The following is a 14,809-nucleotide window of genomic DNA, read 5'->3' on the forward strand; positions in this document are numbered from 1 at the left end:
TTAATTAAAAGAAAGAAGATCAGAAACTATCAGAATACATACATGTAGTATTGTGTAAAAGTTCTTCCATATCCACTTGGATATAAATCCCTGCCCCCCCAACACACACCCAGACATTTTCTCCATCCTGGCTGCTGTCAATGGCTTTCTTGGAATGAAATGGCCTTAATTGAAAAGAATACCCCTTGATGGGCCAGCTACATAATGAAAAAAGTTCAAAACTTTTTAAGAAGCTTAAGACAACAGAGCATTAAACCCAGCACAAAGTCCTTTTAAGCATGGGTCTCCAGGCGGCTGCTGAAGTCGGGGGCCTTCAAGCCCCGCCCTGCCCTCAGGACCAGGCTGACCAGTACAGGGCAGCGGCTGGTGCTTCAGCACCCAGGGCTCTCTTACTGCAGCTCTGACCACAGGAGCTTATTATTTCCAGCGGGAGGGGCACCTGCAAAGGCCCCTCGCCTGGGGAAACTATCTAGTTTCCTAGCAAAATGAGAAGAACTCAGCCTGCTTTGTGCAGTCGTGTTCGCCTGGCCATACCACCCCTCGTGGCTCTGCTCCTCAGGCATGGAGGTCTTTGATGTGAAATTTCATGCTCAATCTCATGGCAGCCAGGCCCGTGAGTTATGTGGTGCTCAAGGTTCCAGAGAAAGCAGAGATCAGTATGCCTGACGACTGGATTCACGTCAAAATGCTCTATTCAAAAATTGAGCTGCTCTTTGAAATGCTCTAAGTTGGTAAGCTGTGCCTAAAATAGATTTTTTTAAAAAAAATCTCAGTAATAAGTCTGTGAAGACCCAAGACTTTGTGGAGACTAAATATGCTATTGCTTAGAAAAAGTACAGTGAAAGTTCTAACTCACATCTGTAATTAAATCTAAATAAGGTAATTTCATGCTAAAATGATGAAACCAGCCAAGTCTTCATCTTAGAAGGATATCATGAGTCAGAAAGTCTCAGTTCTTTATTTTAGAAATAGCCATCTAAAGTGCAAATGCTTTAAAACAGGAGCCAGTTAAAATTCAGATTAAATATTCATTGAATGTCAAAATGTTGTTTAGGGACAAAAGTCTGTATCTTACAAAAATCGTAATTATGAAATTTCCCTTATATCTGTTAAAACAATAAGTAGAAATAAATACTGGCATGAATTTTAATGTGTCAAATGTGTTGGCGCACTTGCATAATGGGCTATTCTTGGTTAAGCAAGTAATGCAAATTCTATTCTTAAGTCTGCAATTTTTTGTTTGTTTTGCTTTTTTCCCACTTCTATTTAAGTAAAGATTATACTCAGATTGACTTATTTAATTTAAAGGAAATTTTTCTTCAGAATGGTACTTCCTTCTAAAGGAAGGCCCTCTTGTAGCTGACTCCCATGCATGCCGAGAGACTGAGGTTTTTGAGGAGAATCTGTGACTCCTCAGTAGGTCGTCACACCCCCCAACCCCACTCTCCAGTGTTTGACTCACAGAAAGAGCCCAGTCAATGTTTTCTAAATTACTGAGTGGATACCTTCACCCAGGCCTCCAGGAAGGAAGGCTCCCCTTGATTGAGAAATCCTCACTGGGGTTCACTCACTTATCCTGAGGGTGAGAAAGGTAAGTATCCATTTTTGTTTTCAAGTGGCTCCCCGAAAGGTCTAGCCTGAGTGGAGAGCACCTCACAGCTTTCTCTCCTTAAAGGTCCTTTGGTGGAGTAACATTAAAGCGAATGTCATCGATGCCATTCAGGACAGACCTAGGCAGAGGTAGTAGGTTACAGAGGCTTGGGGACCCTCACCCTGGTTTAACACCATTCTCCTGAATCTTGCCACTTCTCTCTGCTGCTCCCCTAACTTGAAAAATCTGCCTTGAGAGAGAAACAGAGAAGGAGGAGTTTCTACATAGGAGTCTTCATCGTAGCCTCTTGTTGACGCCGTGCAGGCGGAAGTTTGCCCATGGTGACATGCTGTTTCCTATGCCATTAGACGGCTGACGGTAATGTTCCCCTGGATGCCATAATGTGAGGAAGCCTTCACCGCCATCAGGAGTAACGGAAAAAGAGTTTGTAAAGACAAGAATGATACTGATTCCCAGGCAGGATATGTGCAGAAAGAAGTGACTACTCAGAAACCTCTGGAGAATTATAAGTCCTGCTAAGCATGATCAAGGACTGGAGCTTGTTAATAACACAGCCCCCTTTTGGGTCTCTTAATTTCTAAAATGCTTTCCCTTCCTTCCTCCCTCCCCCCCTCTCTCTCTCCCTCCCTCCTTTTCCTCCTCCTCTTATTCCTCCTCTTTCTTCTTAAATTGGGAGTTAATAATGGCTAAGAGCCTGACACCATACTATCTGGGTTAGAATCACAGCTCCACCATTTACAAATCATGTGACCTTGGAAATTTTGCTTGGAAATCTCTCTAGAAATCAGATTTCTCATTTATAAAATAGGGGAGCTAATTGTCTCATCCTCATAGAGTACTGTGACTAGGAAAAGAATTAATTAATGTCAGGCACTTAGCGTAGTGCTCATAGTAAACCCTAAATTAAATGTTAGCTAGTATTATTTATTTTTATGATTATTGCTATTATAACAGCATACTATTACTACTATTATTACTATTACATCAAACAGTTATATTCTCCCTAAGATACACAGAGCTCAACTAACTCTTTATCTCAGAATTTTTGATCCTGCTCCACAAATTTCATCCTCTTCTCAGGCATGCTATTTCTAGTAGATATGAAATCATATAATCTTTCTGAGGTAGCACCACAGTGAAAAGCCATTCACAAATTGAAAAAAAAAAAGGTGAACTATTTTTTGTGACGATTTTTCAAAGTTTACTTTCTTGCAGAGAAAAAATTAAGACCAGGTAAGCCCAGAGAAGTTCTACTTCCTTAGCAGCCGTGATTATTATCAATGGCGAAAGCACACTCCATCATTCAAGTAAAAAAAAAGTTTAATATACATGAGTATAAGTACCTGCATGATCAATCTAGTTTGCTCCACAACACCCATCTCTTTTGGATAAATGTGAGCTGTTGGTTAGGAGGAGGACATGGGGAGAGAGAATAAATGGACCTCCACAGAGGTCACCCTTCAGGAGCAAAGGGAATTGCCTCAGCAATTTCGCAGCACAAAAGGACACACCACAAGACATGAGTACCTAAAACTTGGGTGGCCTGAAAACTTTGAATACAATATTTGTTTTAGTCCATAAATCAAATAGCGTATTAAATCCATTCAGGAAATTAATTAAATAAACACATTACATGATGGATTCTTACGTAGACAATCGGTTTTGACTACTGGGCACACTGAGTCTATTTCCTCAATAACTACTTAAAATATTCCGAAAAATCAGATATTTAGGTTCTCTGTGAGTATTTGTTAGCCAGTGGCTCCTTAGCCCAAGAATGGGAAATTAGGAGGTGCAAAAAGGAACTTGCCAGACAATGTAATGCAGGTTCTGGTGCCAGGCTACCCAGGTTCAAATCCAGGTGCCCTCTCATTAGCTGTCACAGCCTCAGGTCACACATTAAACCTGTTTGGCCTCAGGTGCCCCATCTGTAAGATGGGGAAAATAGTAGTACTTTCCCCACAGGACTGTTGAGAGAATTAAATGAGATGAGCACTGTGCCTGGCATGTAATAAGTCGGATTATCTTAGCTGTTGTTAAGGTTATTCATTTCACCACCACAAGATTCAGAACTGTTCTAGAAAGATGAATGGTGAGAATGATAGTCACAAGCAACCTCTGTCATTGCAGTCCCTGTTAACCCTATACCTCTCCCTTGCCTCCTCCCTAACAAAAATAAAAGTATTCCAAAAGTCTTTCCACAAAAGTTATTTAATAAAGCCCCTCCACAAGATGCAATTTTTCTGGCTCCTGCTCCCAATTAACAGAAGGCTTCCTTTTAATATCCCACATTTTAACAAAGTAAACCTCCAAACAAATGTCATCCTTCCATCTACAAAGAGATGAATAAACTTAAAGTTAGGCTATTGGATCATGTGTCCAATTGTTTCACAAGAATGTATGCTGTGGATACAAAATAATAACTATATTAGACCTCCATATCACAATGAAAAGTGGTTGTTACAAACACTTTCATGAGTAGCAGATGATAAACACATTTCTCTGCTTTCAAAGAATAAGATGCTGTGCTGTAAATAAGTCATTACATTACATCAAATGTACTAAAATCAACAATCACCTGATCATCATTGGCAAGCCTTGTCAGAACTCCATTTTTTTCCTAATTAAATGAGAGGACAGAGTAAAAGAAATCTTTGCAAAATGTCCCTCATACAATAGAGTTTCTAACTGTGGGGGGTAGAATGATGCATCCATTTCCACTTACAGTATTAGGGAATGGCTAAATTACTTGTAGCTTCCTTTCTGCACATACACTTATGAGTATTGATATAATTTTCTAAATCACATAAAAATACATAAATAGGATTGAGTACAGTTCTATGCCCCTTCTCTGTACGAATTCATGTAGATAATACTTTTGGAGAATATTTCCTAAGAGAACTTTAAAAAAGTCTATTTAGTTCTATTATAATCTGGGCTACATATCTGTATGTACATATATTAGGATTTGATCATATAGAATAGTTACGTTTCACTGTGTTTTGGTGTCTGTCTTCATAACACAAGATGTTAAATATTCACTATTTCTTAGCCTTCTCACAAGTCTCTCTTATAAAATTAAGCTTTTATTCCAAGAGTTAATATTGGAATCATTTAAGATTTCTTTTAAATGTTGGGTGACCATAAAATTGGCAGTGTGAATTTTATTTAAATTGATTTTGTATCTTCATCACCACTCCTTAAAAAGAAATCTCGTCTTATTATTAGAGATAATGTACGTGTCAAAAAAAGAAGCCTCAAATGCACTTCCTGTGCACTTGACAGGGTGACAAAATATTTCTCCTATCCTTTCCTAATTGAGCTGCAGTACAAAGGAGGACATTATAATAATATTAATAATAGTTACATGGATATTTGTAGGTACTGTGTAACCCTTCAGTCCATTTTCCCAGACAATAGTGACTACAAAGAGGCTTCAAAATAGAACATCGCACAATATGAATGCCACTTTTTTCTATCTTACATTTTAAAAACATCATTGAAATCAGAAAGTTCATTTACAAAGGACTGGCAGTTGCAATCACAGCAATAATGTAGTGCTGAGAAAAAAAGGGTAATTGGTTTGGTAAAGATCGCTTTCCATTACACCATAAAGCACTACACAATAGGAAAGGTCGCCAATTAAGCAATCATGAATACCAAGTACTGAAGCTGATGAAAATAGGGCAGTGGTTTAAATAGATTTGCAAGCAATTTACCTTTTCACAATGTTGGCAATCTGATGCAATTTGCTTGCAATTTTGTCTGCTTTCAGTAGCACTCGAAGCTGACACTACACAGACCAAATGGCAAAGAGGCCCTGCATAGAAAATGTAAAACTATCTTGGCTGCATCAGGAAACCAGAATGGTGGTTCATCAGGAAAATTACAACAATTAACATAAGTGCTGCAAAAATCAACACTTTAAATGTCACACTCACTAGTCTGTCCAAAGACTGTAAAAGTACCATCCCCATTGCTGGACTAACAGTAAATATGAAGCAATCACCACCAAACCTTGGGCTGATGGCTTTACAATTGATGTGACATTCTCTGAGTGATAAAATAGCCTCTTATTTTACAAAAGTAAGTATTTTTCTCTTTTAGACTTAACCTGGATTATGTCAACACAAAATTTACGTTGAATTTTTTCAACTTTTTCGACAAAGCCATTTCTTGCCAGTGTAGGTGTAGTTGGTCTTGACATTTAAAAAAATAACTTTATATTTCAGAGAATTAGAGCCAACTTAATAAAAAATAATCCCTCCTCAAATATTGATCTGGTGCTTTCAAATGTAAATCATGCTCCAGATATATGTCAAAAGCTGTTATACTCTGTGAGGTACAGTGCTTCTGACCCAAATCTATTTTATTATCTTAGAGAGGGCTCCAAAAAAGCATTTATAGATATTCCCTTGAGGACTGGTTGGAATTACAGATGCCATCACATATCTATATCAATATATTCCCTGCTAAAAGTTAGACACCTTGAAAATAATTGATAACTTCTGCTTTGGTACCCATGTTTGGAAAAGCTATAAATTTGTCAGGCTTTGAGGAGAATTGGCTTCTAGTGTAAACCTAATGATTTCTCAGTGAACTGGGAGGATCTAGTGGTGAGAGAACAAGAGTGGAGTGTCAGAAAATCTAAGTTTAATTTTCATCTCTATATTGGCTGCACGAGTTATTTTAGGGCTGTGTCTGCAGAGTCATCCAGGTTTGAGAGAACTGAGTGATCGTTTCAGCTTAGGAACAAAGTTTGATTTTCCCCCTCACAAACAGCCTTGCGCCGCTGGAGTTTAGATACTGTAATTTCCATGCCTGCAAAGAAGGAAGAGTGCCAGACACTTACATACGTAAGATGCTCCCAGGTAACGGTAAGCAATTTCATTATGAGCTCAGTAAAAGAAAATCCATTGTGACAACGGCAACCCTGTTCCATACCAGCTTTTACTGCAAAGAGGGCTCATCACTTATGACCTGTAAGTCTGCAGAAAGTCATTTCTTAAAAGGGAATTAAGAGGTGGCCTGTAGAACTCAGATTTGCCCATAATTGTGGTCACACGTGACTTTAGGATTCTTCCCCTGATGCCTCCTCACATCATCACTGCTTGGAGGCGTCATTCTCTCAAGAGTTACTCCCCCCAGCACTATCCTCCCTGCTACTCTAGACCAAGCACCAGGGTCAACCCCAGAGAAAACTTTTCTCAGCTGCCTCTTCACATGATCAATTTAATGATCATGCCCACCTGGCAGAGTCTCTGGGGCTGTCACCCCACCACCTAGTGAAGGCCATCCCAGACACTGAGGGCACCAGACAGAAGACTGGGGCCCAACGTGGGCCACTTTGGTTCCTTGCTCGGCGGGTAGCAGAGGGGCTAGCCTCTACGGGGCATGCACCGTGCTCTTAGAAGGGTGCATGTTTTCTGTCATGTGAAGCTGGTGAAGAATATAATGATTCCCTCCTGGTTTTCGGTGGACTATTTGCAACCCTTTTCTGAAGGAATGTGTGCATTTGATATCTATTCTCTGACAGACCCAGAGACTAAGTCACTACAGGAACAGCCTGACCCTCTGTTACCATCCGCAGCACGACCGGAATCATTCTATGGAAGAATGGCACCAGCCGTCTCAAGAGTAAATTACAGGCTTGGAGTAGTAAGAAGACATTTGCTATCTCACCAATACAAAATATTCAAAAGTTTGTAAGATCGCTTCCAGAGAAACAAACGTTGAGAAGAATTAGCCCTTTTTTTCATCTCTTGGTGTGTGTGTATGTGTGAAAAGCAGCTTATTCAAGGGAGTGGTGGGGAGAAATCATAGTTAATTTTGATAAATATAATGACCTGTGGGTTTTTTCCCTCAGCTGTTGATTGGTACCACTGAAAACAATTATTACTGGTTAATTTAGTTGCTGGCATAGTACATAGTAAATATTTTTGTTGTACCATTCTTTATTAACTGCAGGAAAAGCTTTTGGATTTTATCAAGTTAGTTAAAATCACATACAGCAACTATATGGCCCTAAAACATATAGTGTCGGAGTCATCAAAACTACTGCAAAATCACTCTTATAGTCCTGATGGTCTACTTCAAATAAGGATCAGAATTCGGTGGAAGTCAAGGTTTAGAGACTTGGATTTAAAAGATAAAGTTTTCCAAAGAGGGATTTTCAAATCTTTACAAGTTTGGATTGAACTGCATAGTCCATTGGTTAGACTTGCTCAATCTAAGTATAATAAGGTGAATAAAATATTGTGCAAATTCTTGTAAAACTCCTCAATTTGAATTGCCCCTGTTAAGCAAGCAAAGTGCATGAAAACCATAGCCACCTCTGGGGAAAATGCCATTTATTCAAATGAATGTATATAGTGCTCAAATTATTTTAAGAAGACAATGAATTGAAAATAAATAAAATAACGAACATGAAAAAGGAAAAAAAAAGATTTCCTTGAGAGCCTTTTGTGCAACTACTTTGTGGTCTAATACAAGTTTAATTTTGGCTCTGTTATTTATCTATTTATTAGCTGTGTAGCTTTCATGTAATCTACCTGAGTCCAAATTTTGTCACCTGTAAAATGGAGATAATAAAATCTCACGGAATCTTGTGAGCAGTAGAAATAATGAATGTGAAACGGCATATAATGGATGTTTAAATAAGATTATCAGTTATTGTGATTGTGGTTGTTGTTTTGTTGTAAATGATGATGATGATGATTGGGATGCTAAACTGGTAAGCATTCAAGAGCCTCTATTTTTATGTTTCTTCCTATGCATTTCAAATGCTGAGTATCCATCAATAAAAATGGCAAAGAGCAACTATGGCCAAATGAATTAACCTATATGTGAAAACTTGAAAATATGTTATAAAATTCAAGAAATTTTAAATATTATTAACATTAATATAGCCAAAAAGAAAAGATATACCTGAAATTGTATTTTTCATGTCAGAGTGAAATCATATTGCAATTCTTTTTCTTGTGGTGAATTACTACAAAGACACTTCCAAGCTAGAGTGGACAAAATTTCCAAAGCTTAGCATATATCTTTAAAGTGTGAGTTGTTTAGGTTCTTTAAAATCCACAAAATTAAGCAGAAAAATATGTATTCTTGTGATATTTCCTATATCCTGGTTCTGGATAAACCTAGAAACCAGTGTGGGAGACAATGGAGGGTGTCATAGGAAAGCAGATGAGGGCGATTAGGGCAGGAGGAAGCCACACTCAGCCCTGGCTGCTCTGGAGCATCTCTCAGTCTCCAAGCAGGGCTGCAATGCAAAACCAGATCCAGAGCAAGCTGGGACCAGGTCCAGACCAGCAGCACCCAAAGTTGTCCTTCAGGGATCATTACTCTAGGGAAATGAAACAATTCTGAAAGCTTCAGGAGCTCTGCTTGGCCTTTTGGGTAGAGTTCAGCCAGTCTTTACTTTTGGAGGACGCTTGTGGATGCTCCCAAGACCATCCCATACTTACAAGACATCTTAAATCTCTGAAACTAGTCTCTATTGGCTCCAAGGTGGCCTGTGGTGGCCGTCTCCAGGCAGCTAGCAATGGCAGCAGGTGCTTGCAGGTCCCTGGGTCTTAGTTCAAGGGAACACTTTCCCCAGAGTCCTATTACTGCCTCTGGTCTCACCAAATCACATTCATTCAACAAACATTTATTGAACCTCTATTATGGACTACATTTTCTGGGATATAGAAATAAATATTTGCCTCTGTATCCAAGGAGCTTATAGTGTACTAGAAAAGATAATAGGTACTCTCTGGTATACAAATATTTAAATAAAAGTTTAGGAAATAGCAATTGCCATAAAAGAAATGCAGTAATGCCATGTAGAAGGAGATAATGCACATAAAACCATAGTATAGAATACAGTGTTCCTATAAACGTTCCCCTTTGCTATAAACTGAAGTTAATAGAGGTACAGAGGAACTGGCATTTGAAACCATGTTTAAATGCTTTATTAGGTGAGCTTTGGATAAACAGAGAAAGTATTTCAAGGTGAAATAAAGAACCTAGGAAGGAAGGGAGGGAGCAAAGGAAGGGACAGAGAAAGAGAGGAAAAGAGAGAGAGAGACAGAGGGAGGGAGGCAGGGAGGAAAAAAAGGAAGGCGGGTGATGGAACCCCACTCAGGTAAGAAAACTCAAGTTCGGTTTGGCTATGGTGCTATAACAAGAGCCTTTAGAATTCTAAATGTGTCCTGTTTCAGTTTACCTAAAAATCTCAAATGCTTCTGGGTAAACGAATTTCTCTATTTGTAACTTCATGCATCAAGCATTTCATAATGCATGTCCTCTATTACTGAATTTTAGTGTACACAGTAATTATACCTCAAGTATGCTAGGGAATGATACTCCTTTACGTGGATTATCTTGAAAGGCTAGTACAAAGTCAGAAAAAAGGCTGATATTTTCATTCTTCCTAGGTCAAATCTCACTCTGATAAAATCTGATGTTGAAATCTTATATATTCTTAATCTTTCAGGTTGGATCTGAACTTGGCCCCAGGCAACACTACTCTTATATAAAAGGCTGTTTACAGGGCACATGAGGATTCACCAGCTTGGGAACACTTCAAACTGCACTTTCCAGTTTACTGCTAGTTCGAACAGGAAGCTATGATCTGTGCCCATCCACAGGTCAATGAAAGTTTTCATTTACTTTGGAAAACCCTGTGTATGCAAGACTAATAAATCTGATAATATCAGATCTTTTGTTTTCACCTGCCTCCTGCCGCTCTGTACAAACCCAGGGTATATGGCTATGAAAATTCCATTTTCAGAATACTCCAATGCTTTTCCTAACTGTTCCTAGTTCCTTTCAATACCTCATCATACAGTATCTATCACACCACTTCTGCAGTGCACTGCCAGGGTTCAAAATAATCTGAGAGCTACTCCGATTTAAAACAAAACAAAACAAAGATCCACTGGTCAGACTGCTGTAGAGTGCCCTTCAGTCACCACAAAATGGTGACTTTAGGATTCCGAGAGTCTTTCAAATGACGATCTCGGGGCCAAGATTATCAAGTGTCGTAGACGGAACAGGTCTGACGCCTCATTGCTGCTTGAACTACTTTATCTTTCAGCTCCCAAGTTTGGTGGGAATAAAAATATCGCACAGATGGGACTATAACTGACCGTAGCCTGCTCCATTGTATGTCCAACCATCTCTAATTACAGCAACACACGAGAGGAAGAGATTTGAAAGGGCAGGTGACGGGAGAGGAGAGGAACCTGTTTGACTTAAACAGCACAGGATCCCTCACCATCAGGCCTGATGTACATCAGCCTGACAGCTAATTAGGGTAGACATGAATTTTTCCAATGTAACAGATGTTCGCTAATCAGGCCAGATTTGGAGCCCTTGAGCCAGCAACATTTCATGCACAATTTAACTATCTAAAAGGAATAAACTACTTAATGCATTGTACTGAAGGCACAGCTGTTTCACAATCAGAAAATTTGCTGTCAAAGATGTTCTCTTTAAAACTGACATGTTTTTATATAACTCTGATGGGGTGTTTATAATGTATTAATAGTTGTCAGCAAGAGCTGCTGTCATCATCAAGAAGTAAAATATTTCTGAAGGTATATTAAAATGAACAGACTCTTTTCTCTTCTCCCAAAATCCATTCAGATAATTTATCTTGGTTGAATGTGGTCTGCTTGGCCCCAAAATGGATTTGAAACAAAAGCATAGAATGTATTCTTTCAATTTACTCTAAATTTAAGACAAAAACCATGCCTGTGTCTTGCTTTGGGTTTAAAGGTAGTTTTAAAAATCATATTTCCTCATTTGTTTACAAGGCTGGGCTTTTTAAAAAAAATCATTATAGGGTTATGGAAATACACTAGGGGGAATGTCATTACCATGCCAAAAATGTTTTATTGGGTAAAATGGAGGTTTGACATCTTCATAAGCACAAACTAATTTGGTTAAGGATGAAATGAATTTCTCTTTCTCTCTCTTTCTCTCTCTCTCCTTCTCCTGCCTCCCTCTCTCTCTCTCTCCATGCTCTCTTGCACCTCCCTTATTAAATGACCCTCTATTATAAAAAAGATGCTAAATATGAACTTGAAACTTTATTTTCTTACTTTGACAGTTTAGTCTGGCATGTTGTTATTTGCATTTTAAAATAGTAAAGCAAAATGATGATTTATATACTGTGAATATTGAAAAGTTCATATATTTTAAAAATACGGAGTCATGTGACTTAAGAGTCTTTGCATTTGAAGAAGATGTTAAAAAGTATAAACTGATGACTTCAAATTCTACAATAAAGACAGGTTATAGGGCTTTAGTAATCTGTATTGTCTACATTATTTAGGGATTTGCTTATTATTTTATGCATTCTAGCTAAGAACCTCTTTGCCTCCAATTGTAAGCATTCTTAAAATTGACCTTACCCATCTACAATTGGGAAATTTTAGTAACATTTTTATCAATTTTTTCACCACTTTATAATGTATAATTTGTGTGCATTATTTTCAATCAATCATGTGCTAAGTATAATGAATTATGCTTTATCTAGCCAGAGGACTACTGTATGTAATGGTGAGAAGGTTACTACGAAACTCTTTCCACCTGCTGGTCTGAGTGGATATGAGAGTCCTACTAGGTACCCTGTTGAACTGACACACCAGCAGCTCAGATCTGGAAAACTCAAAGATAAAATCTACAAAATCTAGTCTTAATTAAAAGAACTATTGTCAGGACTGATAAAGAGAGTATAGGATCCTTTGTTATACTCTAGGATATCCTATTTTTATGACAGGTTTTTCTGTTGTGTTGACTTATCCCCTGGAAGCTGGCTATGGCCCAATTCTATAAAAAGTCATACTTCCAGATGATGGCAAACCATGCCACAACTAGAAAAGAGAGTTTTCATATTTGTGCTTCAAAGCAAATCAGCCCCAGAGAGATTAAAAATCAATTTCTCAAAATATTAAAGAAAGAAATGTCCTAATTCTATCACTCTCCCTTTGGGTGCTGTATGTAAACAGGTTGTTTGCCATCTTCGATACCACTATCTTAAAGATGCATGTCTTTGAATCTTTAAGACAATTTCATAACCAGCAGCAGTTCTTTAAAATGTAATTTTAATCTTAATTGTAGATAAAGCCCTAAAGAAATAATAAGTCTCCATATTGGTGCCCATTTCATCATTAAATAATTCAACTGAGTACACAAATATTCCACAGGATATTTTAAAATTTAAAAGATTATCTAGGGAGTAGATGTGGCTCAAGCAGTTTAGTGCCTGCTTCCCACATGGGAGGTCCCTGGTTTGGTCCCTGGTGCCTCCTAAAAACAAAATAACACAAAACAAGCAAACGAATGAAAAAACCAATTCAGGAGAGACGATGTAGCTCAGTGGGTGGTTGAGCACTGGCTTCCCACATCCGAGGTCCTGGCTCATTTCCTGGCCCCAGTAACATAAAAAAATAATAATAATAATTAAAAGATTATTTATAGATTAAGAATCTACTTAGAATAAAACTGATACTCTTTACCACAACCTACAAAACTCCACATTATCTGGTTCCTCTTCTCTCCCACCATCACAGCCTGCCACTTGACTCCTCACATACCCAGATCTAACCATTTGATCTGCCTTCTGAAACTTGAACATACCTGCTTTCTCTCAGCTTAGAATGTTCTTTCTCCTGCTCTTGGCATGTATGACTATGTCTCCTCACTTTGGTCTCAGTTTAAATCTGAACATATTCAGACAAAACTTCTGCAACCACCCTAATTTATGTTGCCACTCCTCCAGCTCCCATCATATCATCTTGTATATTTTCTCCATAGCACTCATATAAAAAAATTTTTAATTTGCTTATTTATTTTTTTATTTTCTGTCTCCCCACCTCCTCAAACTATCTAGAACAGTAACCACTAGCCACATGTGGCTAGTTAAACTTGTATTAATTAAAATTAAATAAAATTGCCAATTCCAATCCTCAGTTGTTCTCAATAACCATACATGGGTAATGGCTACCATATTGGACAGTGCCAATAGAGAATATTTTCATCATCACAGAAGGTTCTATAGGACCTTAGACCTTATATAGTCTAGATCATTCTAAGTGATTTAGAATATATAATCTTTGAGAGTAGAAGAAAAGTCTGACCTCTTTACCCCCATATTTCTAATGTCGAAAATAGTAACTGGCCCATAATAGCTCTAGATGGGTGGGTGGGTGGATGAGAGGGTGGGTGAATGGGTAGTAGAGTGAACGTCCATGAATCCTTTAGAAGTGTGATATTCCAGTAATGTAATATAATGCAAATGTAAATAGAAAAATGTTCTATTTAACCTTCCATTCCAAAATTAATTGTTTAAGTAGGATGAGATTAAGTACACTAAATTATACCTAATTTAATCTTTTTTTTCTGAACATTCAGAAAGGGGATGTTCACATTAATCTGAAAAAAAAAATCATAGGACATGGAGGGCGCACGGCGGACAGCGGGCGGTGTCAAGGGCGGACGCACAGCGGCGCGAAGAATGCTGCGGAGACGGAGAGTGGTGGCAACGCGTCTGCTTTATTGAGGAAGACAAGCGTTTATATAGGCTAGGGCGCTGGCGGTAGCAAGGCTAAGCCAAATAAGGCAATGTATGTGAGGGGAGGCCGCTAATTGGCTGGGGGACGGTTGGGGGTGAGGTACGAGGGTAAGGGGCAACGTGTGGGGTGCGGATTGGCTTAAGCTGAAGGCGACCTCCGATTGGTTGTTGGAGGCTGTTGCTAGGTAAAGGGGCAGAGGTGAGGTTATCATTCTGGCGGGGGTATATGGGGGCTGGGGCAGAAGATAAGGGGAAGTTGTGGGTTGGGTTCTGGTGAGGCCCGGGAGAGGCAGGCCCATTACCCTAGGGCGGCCCCTGTGGAGACCGGATGCTGGGTGGAGATAGAGGAGGCAGCCTTTACAGGCAAGAGTAGCAGGGGGGCGACAATCTACCCGCACCAAGCACTCACCCAGCAGGAGACGAGGCCTCATCTCAACGTGCTGGGCCTGCCCAACGATGGTAGCATGCTTGTTACCTCAGGACATTAAGGGTCTCTTTAGAATCAAAGAAGCTCTTAGGCTTAAGGTCATAGTAACAGTAGATAGAGCAGGAGGTTGGACTCCGATAAACTTAAGCTCAAACATAAGCTAACTCTATTCACTTATTTTTAAATTTCAGAGACTTAC

The 14,809-nt window shown here is 38.9% G+C and overlaps 1 long non-coding RNA gene across 1 annotated transcript; it reads left to right on the forward strand.

Moving 5' to 3' along the window:
- Nucleotides 1–7,187: 7,187 nt before the first annotated feature.
- Nucleotides 7,188–10,319, forward strand: LOC139438924 (uncharacterized). Its single transcript, XR_011648753.1, has 2 exons — nucleotides 7,188–7,270; nucleotides 10,098–10,319. It is a non-coding gene; the product is annotated as an uncharacterized lncRNA (long non-coding RNA).
- Nucleotides 10,320–14,809: the final 4,490 nt, after the last annotated feature.

The sequence above is a fragment of the Dasypus novemcinctus genome, chromosome 5, assembly GCF_030445035.2.
Source record: "Dasypus novemcinctus isolate mDasNov1 chromosome 5, mDasNov1.1.hap2, whole genome shotgun sequence".
NCBI lineage: Eukaryota > Metazoa > Chordata > Mammalia > Cingulata > Dasypodidae > Dasypus > Dasypus novemcinctus.